Source organism: Colius striatus, chromosome 2 (assembly GCF_028858725.1).
Source record: "Colius striatus isolate bColStr4 chromosome 2, bColStr4.1.hap1, whole genome shotgun sequence".
NCBI lineage: Eukaryota > Metazoa > Chordata > Aves > Coliiformes > Coliidae > Colius > Colius striatus.
The window spans coordinates 115,335,350-115,354,585 of NC_084760.1; the positions used below are offsets into that span (position 1 = coordinate 115,335,350).

Below are 19,236 nucleotides of genomic sequence, written 5' to 3' on the forward strand. Positions count from 1 at the left end.
ACCCTCTGCTTTCAAAAACACCTTCCATACATCGTTTCAGCATCACCTTGGGACTGATCTTTAAATAACTGCATCTTTACTGATGTAACAACAAAAGCTTCAAGCCACAAGCCACCACTTACCACCCGTGACTTCTTTTACAAAGCAAAAAGTTACTCCCTAAGCGGGGAGTTTCTTCTTCCAAACTAGCCCAGAGTTGTTAGCTGGAAGGGAAATGCCCACGGGCTGAATTCAAACATAAACATTTGATACACAAGTATCAGACGCTGGATGCAGATGCTTTCAGTTGCTTTTTCTCTTGGTAAACATCCATGTTTTGATTTAATTTTGATCGTTATTTTGTCAACTAATTCCAGCTCCTCTAAATGATTCTAGATAGAAGCCGCACAAAATACATGGATCTCTCTAAAACAGTGACAGAACGTCGAGCTCAAAACAGACAACACCTGCCTTTTTACTAGCACTGGCAATAAGCAAGACACGCTCGTTTTATGGTACTCTTTAAATGATGGCTGGGGAAGATTCCTGCCCTGGGTGGATAAGAAAACACTCCACCAAAATGTGTGTTAAAAGAAAGAACCGTGCTCTAGATTATCGGTGGTCTAAGGCAAAGGCACACAATGCACATTCTGGAAACTGCACAAATGGCCTTTTGTGCAGGGACACAAGTGTCCTACACCTGAAAGCTGCACTCCAGGGTTGCAGAAGTGCATTACCTGACTTCAGGGGCTGTTCAGAACCCGTGTTTCCTGAGGATGAAAATGTTATGGAGTCACGATGTAAAGCCACTTAAGAACTACATGAGTTGAAACCCCTTTTTGAAATCTGAAGCTGGACCTTCTAAGCTTAGCAAGAGCACTCATAAATAAGTTATAAAAATAGAAGGGTCTTAATAGGGCTAATTAAATAATCTGACTTGTTCAAGCTGGTTGATAGTATTCATATAGGCTGATACCCTGTCCTGAACAGCCCTCTTAAGTAATCAAAAAAAGGGAGCAGCCCATAGCCAAGTGCTACAGCACGCTCCCGTCCCCTTGCTGAGCTTAAGGAACATCTATCTATAGATGCAGCCATGGAAGATTTAATTGTTCAAAACCAGGGGACTATGACTGCACAATAATCTCTAATTAACCATGGGAACGTCATTTACAAAAGGATGGAATTATGCACATATGATGTGTAATTTACCTCTTTTTCATTTGGTACCAATATTTGAAGAATTATTTAGATCAGAAATGCACATCTGATTTATCTATCGCTCTATTTCCTCCAGTGGTCTTAGTCCTTGATAATGCCAGCTAGGCAACTGGCTCTCTATCTGAAAACATGTTTTTAGGGGGCTGGGGACTGGTTTGATTTACTTTGGGGAGTTATTGTTATTGGGCTTTCTGTTTGTGGAGTGGTTTTGTTTGTTTGTTTTAAATTAAGAGGAATAAATTATGTCCCTCCAAATCTTTCAGTTTTCATTGGATACAAAAGTGAACTGGTTGGCAATTCTAAGTGACCACATCAACACAGATTTACAGCGTGTGCTAGTGGGGTAAAAGAGCTCCCAGCAAACTTTTCTCTCCCATAATAACACTTTCCAGGATTTAACTTGAAGTGTTGCTTTTCTTGCAAGAGTTGCACTGGAGTAATGAGATGTGTTTTCACCACTGTAAGATTATATTAAAAATCTGGGACTTTGCAATTTCGAGATGCACATGAGCAGCTGTATCTGCATAGTTATGGAACAGAACCAGATATCTTTCAGGCTGGCTACCACACAGCAGGTCAAGTCAAATTTAAGTCCAACACTGAGCCTACTACATTAACATTGTTTCCTAAATTACTAGAACAAGCAGTAGCAGCTTAAATAGAGAATAAGAGAAAGTATCCTTGCATTTCACATCATCTTGGGCCACCAGTGCATATGTGCAAAGTGGAGTTAATCTGTCTTCCTTAAACTTGTGTTGGTTTTTTTTTCCCATGGATCAAATAGTGAATACATTTTTTTTAAAGGCAAACCCAGGAATGCTGATGTTCTGACAAAGCAGAGGGTTTAAGAAGTCACATTAAAACTCTTACTCCAGAAGTAAATGCAAAACACAAGCCTGAACAAACTCTACAGATTTTTTTCATTGCATGTACAATATGTTCATCCCCTATTTAAGCTACATTAATCAGAAACAAAAGTTATTTGCATTGCACTTCAGGTCTATTTTCATTTTCTATGCTCCTTGAACAACAATGTAAGAATGTGAACAACTACAGAGTCTGTGGGGTTTTTTGTTTGTTTACTTGGTTTCAAACATCTTCACAAGAAACGTTGAAGACGCTTATTTTTGAAGCCTGACAGAATACTTTATTGCCCATAAGGAATATGAGCTCATTAACAGACAGAAAGCCATATCCAGGGAAAGTGCTAAGCCAGCAAGTAAACATAATTTTAGGGCATTAGCTGATAATGCATAACCTCTGTGCCTCTTGTCTTTAAAGCAATTATTTTACTCTAAGAACTCCTTAACGGCATGTTACCTACTTCATTCACTAAAAACCTTTTCATTTCTCCCTGATATGGAAATGACATACATCATACCAAAATAAAAATTAAGGAAAAAAAAACCCCACAGCATTCTCAGATCTTGGACAGTGTTTTGGTGGCTAAAACTCTGCACTTAGAAGCCAAATGTGAAAAGTCAGGTCCAGGAGAATACTGGTGGGGAAGTGAAATTGCTGACCCCATGCAATTTCCTTAGACAGAGAAAAGGCAGCAATGGAACTGTATGTAGGATATAAAAAGCTCAATTACGACTGTCTCAGACCCCTCAGCTCTTGAGTTATGGATCTTGCTGCTTTTGAGAACAGAAAAATTTTTGGCAGTACTTGAAAGGTTCAAGAAGGCTGAGCACTAGGACTAGAACGACCTCTAAGTTGCTCTTTCTACTCGTTTTTAAAATAAAGCTCATTGAGAGAGTTTGTTCAGTAAATGTGTCTGATTTGTACATTAAAACCTCTTCATTGCTAATTGTACTTGTTGATACATGGTGGAATAGCGTTAAAACCTCCTTAAAGAGCTTGCCAAGGTAGGCACATCACAAAATATTTACCCTGGAAATCCCCGCTATTACTTGAGCTTACACATGTATGATGTTAGGGAAGGAGAAAAAGAAAAGCAGTATATTCCTAAGAAGCTGCTCAACACTCAGGAGTCCAAATAAACAAAGCCAATTAAAGAGAATTATCAGGGAGAAATGAAACAGCACAAAATAACATTCCTACTACTAAAAGATGAATTATGCCCTAAATAACTATGAGGTTTATCATAGCTGTGTCAGTAAGGGCTCATGTCTTTCTCCACTGCTGGCCTGGGGACCCAAGGTACGAAGTTCTTTGGGTGCAGACAGAGCCATTGAGGAACCAAATGCACCCAACCAAAAGTAAGAGGGACTGGTTTTGTCAAAACATATTTGCCCCAAACTCAGAAATCTATTACTAACCTATGCTATGCTTTGGAAAAGAAAACCCAAAGAACAAATGACGTAACTTTCAAGCATGGATGATTTGATGCAATGCCTAGTTTTACCTGTAAAATACATTTTAAAGCTTTGGCCCAACACTAGCTATATCATGAGCACTTGTGAATTAAGGCCTCACTCCCTGATATTTTTCAAAACAGAGGTAAATGGAAGTTTGTGCAGCACGGTTCACTGACATCTTCCTATTTCCTTGTGTTAGCAACTGACTTTTTAAACATTTGTATCATTTGAGTCATTAGATATTAAGAGCGCAAAAAGTGGTTTGTCAATTTAGTTTTTAAGGTATTAAAGATAGGAGAAGGAAACAAAGAGCAGACATTACATTAAGATGCTAATTAAAGGACAAGGTGTCCTACAATACACCTTGTTTTACTGATAGAATTAAAAGATAAGAAGAAAAAAACCCCAACTTTCACAAACCCAGCTTTATTGACAAAAGGACCTATGGAGCTGCTCATGCAAGAAATGCACCTTGTTCCCAAAGCAACTGCGTGGCATTGGGAACAGAGGGGAAAGGAGTCTCTTTCCTTGATATTGATTTAAAGGTGAAATTCTGCATCCCATGAAGGAGCATCCTGCTGAGAAGAGCAGTATAGCCTTGATTGTCTTAATATCCACTTTAAACTCTATACCAGTGTTGTTGCTGCAAAACTAGAAGGCAAGAAACCCAGTGTATAGTTCTAAAGACTTAAAAAAACCCCAAACAAATCAAAAAACAACCAACCCTGCAAAATCCTCAGAAAGCACCCATCAAAGTGATTTCAATCCAGTGATCCGGTACAAAGTCAAAGGATGTAAGCTCTTCTAATCCTGCACTTTCAGCTCCTCCGGGCTCCAGCCACCGTTGCCAGGGCCCGGCTGACGTCTCCTCCAAAGGACAGGAGCCCCGCAGCTCGGCTCGGCGGTGCCTCACCACACGGCTCTTCAGCTATTTGCCACCTGACAGCTGTTGGCTTTAGGTTTACACGCTACAAAAAAACCTCAGGAGTGAATGGCACCCCATTCTGGTCTAGGAGGCTTTATTACAATGAGTTTAGTCCTGGGCAAGCTGCTGTAATCAGCACATTTTTGACAGGCATTTTATTTTACCTCCATGGAATACCTTACAGTACTGAAAGTACTCACTGCCACATGAAATGGTGATGTTTTGTTAGAAATGAAAAAAATAATTAACCTATTGTTGTTCTCCTCCTGCTAATAAAGACTAACTTTATCCTTCAGTATAATCCCTCCAAATCAATTAAAATGCATTCAGTAGGTTGAAAGGATACTAGTGAAGTATTAACAAAAGCCTGGTTTGGATTATGCAAAACTCTGTAGCAACTGGCTGAAGCAAAGATTTCAGTAGCCAAAGATTTTCAAGAGAAGCAAAACAAATACAGCTCTTAAAAATATTTCTTATTCTGTTTTGCTCACTTGTTCTAGCAAGATATTAGGTCAAATCCTCACGTCACTGACCCCCTTTTTAAGGTTTGTAAGTCAATCTGTGAATGTGTAGCCTCTCTGAGTCATTCATAGAAATCTCTCCAGCACTGCCATAAATTAGTGATTAAAAACAATAAATAGGGAAATGTCTTAAAACAGAAGCAGCTCAGTGTCTGAGTATGCTCAGCTCCACCACTGTCACCAGATGAAGCTGAGCCTTCCCTGGAATGAAGTGGCATTCCTGAAGACAGGGAAATAACCACGCTAGGCATCAATGTGTGCTGGAGACCTGCCAAGGCATTTGTTCACGTCTCACCACCTGCTAAAATGCCAACATGGAAAGGGAAAAGAAATTTTCCCTAGCCCAGGAAGTTTCAGCAGCTGCTGTTACCTGCACTAGGTCTGGTCAATGGACAACCACACTTAATACTTCCTTTCCAAGAAACAGAAATCAGGATGAGTTTTCCTCTGACCAACAAGTCAAGGATCACATTTTCTACTGGTTTTGCATTTGTAGGAAACTGCCTCTGATGTCTCATCCTGGGGCTCGATCACAAAAAGAAACAAAAGTGGAGAATTTTAAAGACACTGGCAAGCATTTGGTCTTTCAAAATGTCATCACTAATCTTCCCATCCTCCAGTCTGCTCGGTAATCAAGACAGAGGAACCGTGCGAGTGCAAATTAGTGTCACTTATGTCCTGAGAACAGGAAAGAATGAGGATATGGAATAAGTATGCCCAAAAGCAGCATCAAATTTATTCTTCATGATCAGATGAGGGATTACTGAAGTTTGCTTCACCTCACACAGAAAAAACCTCAAACAAACATGAAGATATATCCATGACATTTACCATTTGGCTGAGCAGGTTATACTGTTATATTAAAGGACCACATTCTCAATGGCAGTGAGAACAAGAAGGCACGGAGCGGTCCTCAGCTCTTCAACGATTTTCAGACACTGCCAAGATAGGTAAGAGTACTCCTATAAGACTTAGGATTTTTTGGGTTCTTTTTGTTGGGTTTTTTTTTTCCTTTAGGTCAATTAACAGAGAGATTTAGAGGAGCACCAAGGTTATTTTAGGACACTATGCATCCCAGTGATCTAATATGAGTAAACAGTATGCATTTACGGCACATCACCCGTTCAGGTGCAGGACATCTAAAGAGCAACCTGATCATCTTTCCCAAGGCACCACATGACAACTTGAAGCATCTCTCTTCCTAAGAGGATAGCAGAGTTGTGAGTCCACAGGGGAACAACCACATGAAAAACCGCCAGCGTTTCCCTGAACAGCTGAAGCACAACAGGAAGGCAGCCAATTGATCCGTGGGCACTCGGAAGCTGTCCAAGACCTTTACTCTCTTATTCTCCTAGGGGGTAACCCAGATTTGACTATTCCTCTAATGGTATAAGAATCATTCACTACTTCATACCTGTGATACATGATTATATGCTGATGATGCAGGTTCCTTGGACACTGCAAAGTGCTAAGGGGTTTGCCATTAAACTGACAGTTTTGCAGAGGTAATTATTCAACCTGTCCAGGAAAAATAACCTCAAAACCATTCCCTATATGGTGAAAAGCAATGATGATAATTGCAAGTGTTTTGTGTTAGAACAAAACTAGCAGGAAATCGAAAGAAACAAACCAAACCACTCTCGGCCATCATAGTGACCAACTTCCGTATTACAACTTGATTGTAAAAACCTCAAACAATTCCATGGCCAGAAAAATCTTTTAAAAAATATGCTGTATAAGGCTTTTTTGTGATGTTCCTCCTTCACTAATGATTTTTTTAGAAGTCCTTGTAATCAGAAAGAGATCTTACAACTTGATAGTAATTCTTAGCTCAACTGTAGCACCGGTAGAAGGATTTAACACAACGTCCCAGAGGAGTAAAAAGATACTAACCCGATACGAAAACAGCTAGAAAACACTGACATCCATGCAAATACATATCAGATCATCTGTTCAACACTGAAAAATTTGTGATATTTACTCTTGCATTCAAGAATGCTCTTCAGATGACACTCACTCTGAACTCTCAAAAGCATTTATTATGCACAGCCATAGCGTAAATGAGAAAACGAGGGCTCTGAATACACCTAGTCTCAGTTTTCTTCAAAAGTGTAATGTAGGATAATAATTTCTTTTTCCCTTTAAATTACATTTCATCAGTCATCATCCTTTAAAATAAAGACACAAGCATATGGCCATATACTTTTGTGTATACAGCATCATCATTCTTAGGCTAAAATTAATAGCTCTTCCAAGCAATTTTTGCTAAGTAGCCGAAATCCAAAAGTAAAGACTGAGTAAATTACAGTACTAATTTATTAAGCTACTTTCAGATGTGTTCAGCTTCCCCTTTTCTTTGTTTGCAGCATTGTAAGACCATTCAAAAAAGCAGAACTGCAGATGTTCAACCCTTTGTTCTCTAAGATAATTGTGTCTTAAAATGAAATGGAAGTGACAGCAGTAGGGCTACCTCATCTTACCAGGAGTAATGCTGTGTGAAGGATGACATTACTGGGGTGCTCTGTAATCCACACTCTCAAGAAGGCAGGAGATAGAGCCTTGGAAAGCTGCTGCAACCTCCCTTCACTTGTGTACTTTTCGCACTAATTTGTTTTTTGGACTACGCAGCATGCTTTCTAACATCTGCCATCCATATCCAGACTTGGACACGTTACACCAAATCAAATGTACTGGCCACTCTTGGTATAAGCCAAGCCTGCCATGTTTATATCTCCATCAGCACTAATTCTTCTGCCTTTTGAGGTGGTGATAAAACTTGTATTGCTTTGCTGCAAGCAGAGGTTCATCACAGCCAAGCACTTCCCAGCATACTGCAGGTTTACAAGACAAAGAAGAGCTTTCAACTTTTACTTGCAGGTTGTCCTGTAAAATTCACCCATTATGGGTCCACCTATCTCACAGCAACTTCATTTCAGTTTTCCTAAAGCAGGTGTTATTGAAGGTAAAGCACCACACGGTTTGGTCTTTGGGATATGTATTTTAAATGACAAAAGCTGAAAGGCTCTGATTAATCCATGATTTTTTTTCAATAAGAAGATCAACAGTTTCTCACATCCTTTGTTGGAAAGAAAATAACAAATCTAGGCAATATTTTCTATTCCTTATTCTTACTCTAAGAAATGTGTGTGACATTTATAACCACGGTATAAAAGCTCATTAATACTATATGCTGACCTATATAAAAAGGGTTATTGGCTTAACACAATAGGAGACACTCTTGTGGAAAACAGGCAAGGGAAGGAGAGAACGGCTGGAGATAAGCCATTTCTCCACAAACACTGGCTCGAAAGATGAGATCATTAAATGACAGTATTAAAAGCGGCTGATATTTTTCACCTCCTCTCTGTTCATTTAAAAACTAGTTTAAAAAACAGCAGAATAAAAAGCCCAGTGAACACCCCAGTACATTTTAAAAGGTAATTATCTCTCAAAGGGCCAATAGCAGGCAGAGAGAGGGAGAAAGGTTTATTTTTGTTGAGCTAATCTGACAGACTGGCACCTACTCAGAGGTGTTAGAAGAAGTCTGGCACGTCCACGAAACCATCAAGAGCAGCAGTAAATCCTTAAGGAAGACAGGACTGCCTATGCATTACTTTTGCTTTTTAAATAGTCCTTCTGGAAGTGTTGTTCCTGCTTTTCAAAGAAATCATTTAAAGCAAACTCCCCAATCAATGTGTTCTGAACAGAGTTAATTCCAACACTTGACCTTGGGGTTTGTCAAGACTAGTTAATGCTCAAGGCACCGTGCCCATGAAGAAGCACCAAACAGGGGGTGAAGCTGCTGGCCAGAAATAGTTACAAGTGAATTCCATATTTACACCTAATGCCCCCTTTTAAAGCCATCCTTTACTTTAAATAACAGCTCTTTTCCCCCCTTTTCTTTTCTTACATATGTATGGAGATCAATCCTATCCCTCCCTAAGGTTGTGTTTGTCTAGGCTGACGTTAAGCTACTCACAGAATCACCTCTAGAGATCATCTAAGTCCAATCTTCCTGCCAAGCAGGTTCACCTCCATCAGGTCACACAGGAATGTGTCCAAGTGGGTTTGGAAACATCGAGGGAAGGAGACTCCACACCCTCCCTGGGCAGCCTGTGCCAGGGCTCCCTCACCTAAGCAGCAGTTTCTCCTCATGTTCCAGTGGAACTTCCCATGTTCCAGCTTGTGCCCATTACCCCTTGTCCTGTCACTGGGCACCTCAGAAAAACAGACTGGCCCCATCTTCTTGACACCCACCTTTTAGGTATTTATAAGCATTGGTAAAGTCCACTCTCAGTCTTCTCTTTACCAAGCTAAACAGCCCCAGGTCTCACAGCCTTTCCTTACAAGACAGATGTTCCAGTCCCCTCATCATCTTTCTTGTAAAAAGGCTGACCGCTCCTTCTGCCACCATCCTAATGACACTTCCTCGACCTGTGGCAGTTTAAACTTATCTTCCCAAATACAAGTAGGACACTTTCATTCTTTGCTGTTCCCAAGTGATGAGGCTGAGCTGAGAAATTAATATCATCTGTCCTTAAGCACGTGACATTCTCCTGAAACCAATTAACGGCAAAGGAAAGCGGTTCTTCTCACATAATAATCCAGTCCTCCCCCGCCTTGCCAACTTCTCTCAGCTTTAGAGTCAGCAAATTTATTTAGCATGGTTCTAATTCTTCTGAAAAGGCTGCTAATGAAAATATTAAATAAGGCATGATTTGATCCTTAAGGAACTCCAGTAGAAACTTTGTATGTTCAGCAGAATGAAAGAAACCCAATGCATTGCGATGCAAGGTTATCGAGAATGACAGTATTGAAAGACTCCAGTTTTCAAAGGGATTTTTACCACCTTAAAAGCCCTTCTTGCAGGATACAGCATTACCATGATGCAATCAAATTAGAGCAAATTATCTCAAGTATTTTGAGCCTTTATGCCAGCCACCCACCCTGAAGAAAAACAGAAACTGAAATAAGACTGTTTGACACACACAGGGATGCAACAAGACCAGTGACTACTTTTGTTCAAACTAAACCAGAAAGAAGGTCATCATCATCTTCTGGTTCTCCCAAGAGGACCCTATCATCCATGTGAAGATGCCTTTTTAGCATCAGAAAACAGCTTGCACAGCACAGATTCCCTATGACACCGCAATTAACTCATTTGCTATACTGAAATCCCTTATATAGTGAACAGCATCTTAATTAATTCTTTAAATATATATTCCTCCAATAGGTTAAACCTTAATTAAAATGAAAAGTGCTTGATAGCATCTTCCTATCTGGTTACAGATGCATTTTAAAAAAATCTGTGGTGGTGGTATAAGCAACCACATTAAAAGGGATATGTGTTTCACTTCACCTTTTTTCAGTTCAGCATAACGCTAAGAAATCTCAATCTGCACTTACACTCACAGAATTTGTCTCCTGTTTCTGCTTTGTTTCAAACATAGATCTCAAAAAACTATTCTGGATTTTGTCCTGAGCATATCTCTGATCACTAGAGGTTTGCTGATGCTTAATCTCGTATTTCATTAGTTATTGCTTAATTAGAACCTCATTTGAAAGAAGTTAAATAAAAATGGACCATTTAATTATCGTGAGACATGAAAGAGGCAAAAAGTTCTTTGTAATCCAAGCTGCTCCTCAGCAAGTTTTTATCATGTTTATCACAGACATGTACCTGACTTTCCTTTCTATCTCTATTTCAGCTCTTCATTTCCTGATGGAGCTCTTCAGTCAGCACATCTGCCGCTACTCCTACATTCATCTTCACACAACTTTCCTGGCATCAGGGAACGGCATGATCCTGCTGTTGGGAGACAGGTTCATGCAGTCCTTGAACACCACCACCACACACTTCCCAAGCCCCACCTCATGTTTTATCTTACTTGTAAACCAGAAGACCAGCACAGCAACCACAGGAAAAGCTCCAGCAATATCTTTAAGTTGTGTGCAGTACACACAGGAATCCTTTTAAAATCTACCAGTATCTTCCAGCTTTAAAGCAGGACTTCTCCAGTACTAGCACTACACTTAAATATTGATCAAAAGAAAAAAGCTGTATCTTGATTCACTCTTCTTAACTGCAGCCTTTTTCTCTTTATAGTCACCTAATTAACGAAACCAGTAAGTCTATAATGCAAGCACAGAATAACCCAGTTGACCTATTACATGCGGAACTAAACACAGAATTGTTTCAGTACTTCCCACCATCCTTGTTCAGGAACCATTTATGCACAAATGCCAAATTACGTTCTGTTTTCAGGCTTGGGCATCTGAGTATAATTTCAGCTTCCTGATAAATAACAAAATGTACTCAAAACCAGCAATTTACTTCAGAAGCATTCACAAATTTCAGCAGTGTCTGAAACCACTGTCTGAAAGGCTTATTCATGAATTGTAAATTAAAGTGTTACCGCTCTATATTATGCAAACAGCCAAATCCTAGCATTGTAACAGAAGCAATGAGCTTGTTATCCTGTCAGTCCTGCAAGCAGACAGACACCTTCTTAGCACATCATTTCCAGAAGTGCTTGTGTGTTTGTCCTTAACTGCACTAGTTTTGATAATAATGAAGGATTTGCCACCAACTTAAATGAGATGAGATTCACCCAACAGCAATCACTTCTGAAAAGTCAAACACCTATCTGTAACTTGGTATGCAAACAATATTATCATACTTCATAAAAATTCCCCTAAGTGCATATATCTTAACAAATGCAAGTTATCCAGTGAAATTAAGCAGTAGACAACACAGCAGATTATCAGAGCCCTTGTTAAAAAAGCAGCAGCACACTGCATATTCTCAAAACACAACAAGTAGCCTCGTTACGGTGTTCAACAATTAGCTTTGGTTAGATAAATTATACAGCTAAACAGTTGCATGTGAAAAATAAGAGCGCGTGCAACAGTCTTCAATTCGGTTCACATACACCCCAACAGTCATCCTTTATGGAAAACTTATGCATATGGTGCGTGTGGGTGGACTGAGACCACGAAGGGATGAGCATTGCTTCGTTGCATGTCTGTAACACAGGCCAGGGAGGAGGGTTCAAAGGAGGCTGGGCGCTTGTCATAGACATCAGCACGTAAATCACATCGGTATCAGCAACTTAAGTCACGTGGATCCCATTAAATCCTACAAAGTTGTGTCATCGCTGTACCACTCAAGAAGGCATCTTCAGACAGATGCTGCCTCCCACCTACTCTTGTTCAGGTAACCACCTTGCAGATGGCAGGCAATGTGAGGACGGGCTGTGCCAGGGCATGTCGACCCGCACGCCGTGCCACCTGGCATGCTGGGGCATGAGAGACAACCCCACCACCTGCAGAGCAGAGAGCACCAAACTGCAAGTCTGATACTTGCTCTATTTCACATAGAGCCCTAAAAAGACAGCACAGATGTGCTTCTGCAACAGACAGTGGGATTATGGAGGTATCACATCACGAGGGGATTATAGAGGTATCACATCACTAGGGACAAAGGTGCAGTCATAATTGCTCTGCCACTACCGCGATCTCCTGGCTTGTCTGGAGAGCAAGGCACAAATAAATCCCAGAAGACTTCTAGAGGCAAACAGGATTCTGAAAGCAGGAACACATTTGAGCCCCGAATCCATCCTACTCCATCCCACAGCAGTTGGCATTATGTTTGCTTATATTCAATCTTCTTCTTTGCCTCATTTAAACTGATAATATTTTAGAAAGAAGTACTCTGTTCTAATACATTTCCTCTTTACTCTTTCCCACTGCATGATGCTCCTTTCTTTATAACTTGTGTTACAGAGCAGCTTCCAACATCCATGAGCTTTTACTCAGTAGTTTCAAATGCATCTGTCATAGCCAAGTAAAATAGGAAAGAGTTAAGGTCTGGTGTCTTGAGATACTAAAGCATCAAAAGGAATTGGATGCTACAGCTGAAAACAGTACTCTGAGGAAGCATCAAGTGGTACTGCTCTCAGCAGTTAGGGGAGCAGAAAAAAGGTTCAGACACAAGGAAAAGAACTGGTATGGAACTTGATAAGCTACTTTGGCTTCCTCTCGTTTTTCACAGCTATAAATTAGAGATCCATTTATAACTGTTATAGGAGTTTCTTTTAAAAGCAGCTAAGAGGGTTTGGTTTGCACAGCTTGCAGGTTTATGCACATTATGCATGAACAAAACAGTCACCATCATCATTAGAAAGACAGTGACAGCAGAGGTACCATCACAAATGCTGTTGGAAAAAAGGGATATTTGCATGTATTTTGTTTTCTAAAATACCAACACACGCAGAGTTCTGGCCTGCAATCTCAATGACACCAGGGGAACGCTTCCTCTTAAAATGCATTGATATCACTCAAGTGAAAAGTTGTCTGCTGATGGGTTTTATGTGCATCTGAGCTGAGCCAACGGAGCTCAAGACAATCTAGCAATTCCACTATTTACCACATTACAGTAAAAAATGGCTTTTTGCCTCTTCCTAATTATATTCTCAGCCTGCGTAACAAACTTATCCATTCCCACTATCCTGTAATTGACAATGCCATTATAACATCTAGTAGCTCCAAACCTTCAGAAAAACAAATACAGAAAAGGGGAAGAAACACAGAGCAAGAGGACACTGTCCATGCTTCTATAAACACTTGATCTGAGTGTACTTACACACCAGCATAAATCAAAGAGGCACAATCCAATTTAAATAAGAGTCCTGCAAGGCTTTTTCATTAGTCCATTGTTTATGCTTTTGTCATTTTTTGACTAATTTTATTACATAATACTGAGAGATTTACTACACTACATTACAGCTCAGCTAGTCATAACAGAATTAAAAAAGTTAATTTTGTTTCTGTTTCAGAAGCTCGAGAGTATATTATATCTTGCTGGTTTTCCATCAGTGTTTCCTCTTTCTGTTCCATCATCACATTCTGCGTTCAGAAACACATAGCTTACATGCTATCACTACTTTAAAAACCATACCCATGCACTGCCCTTCAAAAACAAAAAAAAAAACCAAACACTTTTAAATTTTTTAGCTGCTTCTCTCTTTTGGCCCAACCTAATTTTTCAGGGTTTCTGGTCAAGCAGTAAAATAGCTCAGCAGTTTAGCACTGACCTCACAGGAAAAAAGATATAGGGCCACTGCCTTCATATTTCCCTTACTGGAAACTGCACAAATAATTCCACTTAAATTGGTGAGATACATTTATGGCCCATTTTTGAAGACAAGAACATAATTCTGCTGAGCTATTACTAGCTCTTTGTCTTTTTTTATTGTCTTCCTTAAACAGCTGCTACCGAACGCTGTCAGAGGCAGGATGATGCTCTGCCCCGAGACTGCTGTGCTTGGGAATGAATCACCACATGCCCCATCGCAGCGAGAGGAGCACCACAAGGAATAAACCCGCTGTTGAACATTACATACACATTTATCTCTAATTCCCCATTTAACTGTTCTTTTCCAATGTTTAATTCATGAGTGTTTTATCCATATTTCCAAGTTCCTCAGTGGCAGTGCACAAGAGTCCAGCTAGGGTCCAGTAAACTGTCTAGAACAAAGGTTTCCACACTCCTATCTACAAACCTTGCTTAGAAATTGAAGTCTGATGTCTCACACGTTCATGTAAAAAGAGATTTTAGCCCAGAAGATCATGTAAGATCATTATGTGCAGAACAACAAAAGAAAACTGAATAATAGGAAGACAACCCTCATTGCATGGTGTTGCACATACAGCTTCATGCATACATGTGCTGGTTTTGGCTGGGATTGAGTTAATGTACTTCAGCCTAGATGCTAAAGGGCTACGTTTTAGAGTTAGGATGAAAACAGTGTTGATAACACAGGGATACTTTAGTTACTGCTAAGCACTGCTTATAGGGAGACAAGGTCTTTTCTGCCTCTCACACATCACCCCAACAAGAATCTGGGGGGGAGACACAGCTAAGACAGCTGATCCCAGTTGACTCAAGGGATATTCCAGACCATATGACATCATGTGATGGAATTTGCCTTCCCAAGCAACCCTGACAGATGATGGAGCCCTGTGCTCCTGGAGACAGCTGAACACCTGCCTGCCACTGGGAAGGAATGACTGCATTCCTTGTTTGGCTTTGAGTGTGCGAGCAGCTTTTGCTTTACCCAGCAAACTGTTTATCTCAACCCATGAGTCTCTCATGAGTATCTCTCATCCCTTGGGGCTAGAGAGAGCAAGGGGCTGGGTGCTGCTTCGTTGCCAGCTAAGTTTAAACCACGGCACAGAGAGAAACACACTACAAAGTACACAGAAGCTAAATTACCAATAAAAACACCTTCCACAACACACAATGGATGATACACCTTGTATTAAGAATTTTCCAGTCTTTTTATTTGCAACTCATTTCAAAAGGACCACTTGGGGGGGAAGGCTGTTGGTTCCAGCCTAATTACTTCCAGATGGTGTCACGTTTTCCCACATAGAGAAACAAGTGGCATGTTGAATTTGGTCAGATGAAAGCATTTCCACCAGCTGCTTCCAAACCACTTCGAGAAATTCATCTGGATGCAATTATGACTTCACTGCAAAGTTTTTGTCAGTTTTTTTTTAAACACTGGACCACAGAAATCAGGTACCTCATTCAATTCCCACTGAAGTAAGTAGGGTGGTTTCCATTGACTCTAAGGACTTTTGGTCAAGGTCTCACAGAGAAGTGAATAATAAGAAGTCTTTGTCTACCATGGAAAGAGGTTAATCTCTCATCCTTAAAGGCTGCACACTAAAGAACTCCAGACTGCCACAGGATTGCTGTAGTCCAAGATATTGTCATATCAGCAGGTATTTTTATTTTAAGAGTATTTTCACCAGCATTGTCTTCCAGATGGCATATTACAGCACTCTAGTCATAGTTTAAAATGAAAAATATTTGTATGAACCACATCTCCAAGAGTAAAGACTTGGATTCACAAGGACAAAGCTCTCTTCTACCTCAGTGAGGTACCAAGTTGTCAATTCAAAGAGGTTAGACTTTAAATTAGGAAAAAAAAAGATACAAACCCACTGATTTCATCAATGCATTTTAGTTTCAATTTCCCTGCAACTAAGATATAGTAAACCCTTATCTGAGTAGGGTTTACTTTTATCCCTTCCATTTGTCACAAACTGTAGTAAGTATTCATACATTTTTTATATCCAGTTGGTGTAGTTAAAGGCAAAACTGTTTAAATGGCCCCAGGCACAGGAGAATCCATTAAACTCTTTTCCCAAGGTGAGACTTAGAGCCATTATGCAGAAGGTTTTCAGTAAGGTCCTCTTTGTGAGATCATAATCCCAACAGGCACTTTGAAAGAAAATACTCATTTGCCTGAAAGATCTCTACACAAAACTCACTTCTGAATTCAGACACAACTTGTGCAACCTGTAGCAAAGGTGTCTTTGCAACAGCAAACCTCAGTAAGCTCTTTAACAGAGTGCATAACTTGTGAGTCACAGGTGTAATGACCACAGATGCATGTTAAAATACATATTCCTTCTTTCATCAAGCATCTACAACCAAGGAAAGTGAGAAGGCTGTAGCTTGACTGTAGTGGGTAGCTAAGGGTGTCAATGATCTGCAGACTTGACAGCTTTGCATTTTGCCCAGAAACATTTGGAGCTTCTCCTGTTTTTCTATATAGCCATGATTACAGGAAAGCAGCTGCCTTAATGAACCATATAAACTGTATTGGAAAAAAGAAGCTGCTCTGCCTACTGGGAAGTTTCTCTGCCCCAATTTTTCCTCCTTGTCACAGGCTCAGTCTCTGAAGTAAACACAATTCACCTCTTCTTCATTTCACTGGAAGTATCTTGAACAACATTATATTCTACCTTTTGTTAGAATTGTGTTGGCAGTGTTGATTTTTAACTTTATTAAGTTCAAAATAACAACAGGGCAGGTTCAAATAAATGTTCTTAGAAAAGCAGGTTTTCTTCAAAGTTCAAAAATCAACAATTGAGAGGTTGCCTTAGCAGCACTTTAATAAAATTAGGAGCCTGCCTGCTTCTTTCATTAGAGATGGACCAATTCCCAACACAGTGTGCTGAAATACAAACTGCCAACATCCTTCACTGATGTGCCAGTGACGATGTGGCTGTTCCATCATCCTGAATATGACAACTCATGTTATGCATATACTGAATAATCTTCCACACAATTGTTCACCTGTTTTGTGGCTTGTTCAAATCAGGCCATAGTTAGCAGAACAGATGACAGGAAATAAGATGATGGATTCAATCCTTGGTAACAACATCTTGCTTTTCACTCTAAAAACTTAGAATTGGAATCTGCAAACCTCTACCTGTTCTTCCAACCATGTGAGAAATGGAAAGTACTTTTCATATACTGTACAATTTAGCTAGAACCTAGAAACAGGTATGTAACAGCAGAAGAAAGACCAGTTAGACTTGTGTTGACTGCAGTACAGGCTTGGAGGAGAGCAGGGAAGTTAAAGATGAGGTTCACTTATAATTTCATATAGGCTGCTGCAAGATTAAACTCAAGCAAAGCTCCACCCTTCACCACCAGCAATTCTTCAGCCATCTTCAATGGTCATTTGTTGGATATGCCTTGATTTGGGGAATCCAAGTCTGTTGTTTATCATGTCATAGTCTGGAAATACTTGTACAGAGATTACAATGTATCAAAGTGGAATTTTTTTTCTTGTAGTTAGTAATCATGTACTTACAGCATTAAGTAATTAACTACCTGTATTTCCTAAAAAATGTTTCAGTAGTTGTTGGGTTTTTTTTTTCAGTGAACAAAAAACATCACACAAGTACAACCATGTCACATATACAAATACCACAGGCACATTTGTGAGAAAGCAGATGTTTTAAAATGTAACAAGTTAATAAAATGTCACTAAACCAACAGATTTTAAGCAATGGAAATGAGAAAATGCAAAATTGTTCAATAACCAAAGAAAGCCTTAATGCATGCAGCCACAATAGGTTTTATTTGTTTGCTTCTCTGCTGGTAGCACTGTAATAACATTGATGATGTTCAGTATTATATCATTTTTTCACCTATCTTAAAAAAACCCTTAAGAAACTGCAGAAGATGAAACTACATTCCACCAAAATGAAGAGACTTTTACCTGTGATTTAATGAAAACAGTATTTCACTCTGAGTTGAAATGATTTGTCCCAAGTGGCACAAGGTAGAAGCAGAGCTGCTGGTTGTAATCCAATTCCTCAACTCCTCTTCTCCTACCTTACTCTACTCGTTCACTTATCTGCCCATTTCTGTACAAAACAGACCACACATTACAGTACAGATTAGCTCAGGTCCACTGTTAGTCATCTATCCTCCTCTGAATTTAACCCAATACTCTGTGTAACTAAAGAATGGCCACGGATTTAATATTTCAGGTGGGGAGCAGGAAATCAATACCCACCACATAAGAGTGCAGAAAATCCTTTGACCTGATTATGTTCAGCTCACATTGAGGATCATTTCACAGATTTCTCAAGAATTCAAGTCTTCAGTTTTCTCCCAAGCACTGTGTAACTGATTAGAGCACTGTTAGAACTTCCACAGAGTAAGAATGAACTCATCCCAAATGCCCCATGGGAAATACGTTGACAATATCACGCAAATACCATCCTTTTCTGACCCAAACCTGCACCTAACAGTTTTCACTGCACTTGTTCATAGAACACTCACTTTTTGCTAAGACTCAGTCATTTTAGTTTGCAGTGGTTATGCATAACAGGCCAGATTCTTGCGTTTTTCTCCAGATAAGCAATTTCAGTCATTGCAAAGAATTACTGATAAGAGAAAACATGCAGAACTTGCCCCAGTTTCCTTAACTGGCTAGACTGAAAATCTATCCAATCAACTCTCTTTTTAAAAAAAAGCCTACTAATACAGTGAATATTATTGCTCTGTTGCATAGAGCACTAGAAGCCTCTCAGCCAAGGACTACAAAAGATCCTTTAAAGAACAGTACTGGGGTTTGGGTTTTGCCATTGACTTTTGGTCACTGTGATGAGGCCCTTAATTCATAAGGGTGGGAGCTTTTAAGGTTTGGGGTTTTTTTTAAGGACAGTTGGGAATACTAATAGCTCTATACCTTCAAGATTAAAAAAAAGGCTAGGTAAATTCACTCCCAGGGACAAAACTTACTGTTCAAGAATGTAACTCATTGTTCAGCATCAATTTATCTGTTAGCTAGAACATGAGCTTTACAACACAGAAGTATTGAGATTACCGAAAAACCAGAAAAACTGTTTCTCAGACAAGTCCTTTCCTTGCCCAGGATGGGATCCAGCATCCAGA

The 19,236-nt window shown here is 39.7% G+C and overlaps 1 protein-coding gene across 2 annotated transcripts in view; it reads right to left on the reverse strand.

Moving 5' to 3' along the window:
- The window catches only part of MACROD2 (mono-ADP ribosylhydrolase 2), an 858,454-nt gene that overhangs the window by 761,084 nt on the left and 78,134 nt on the right, over positions 1-19,236 (reverse strand). The window lies entirely within an intron of this gene.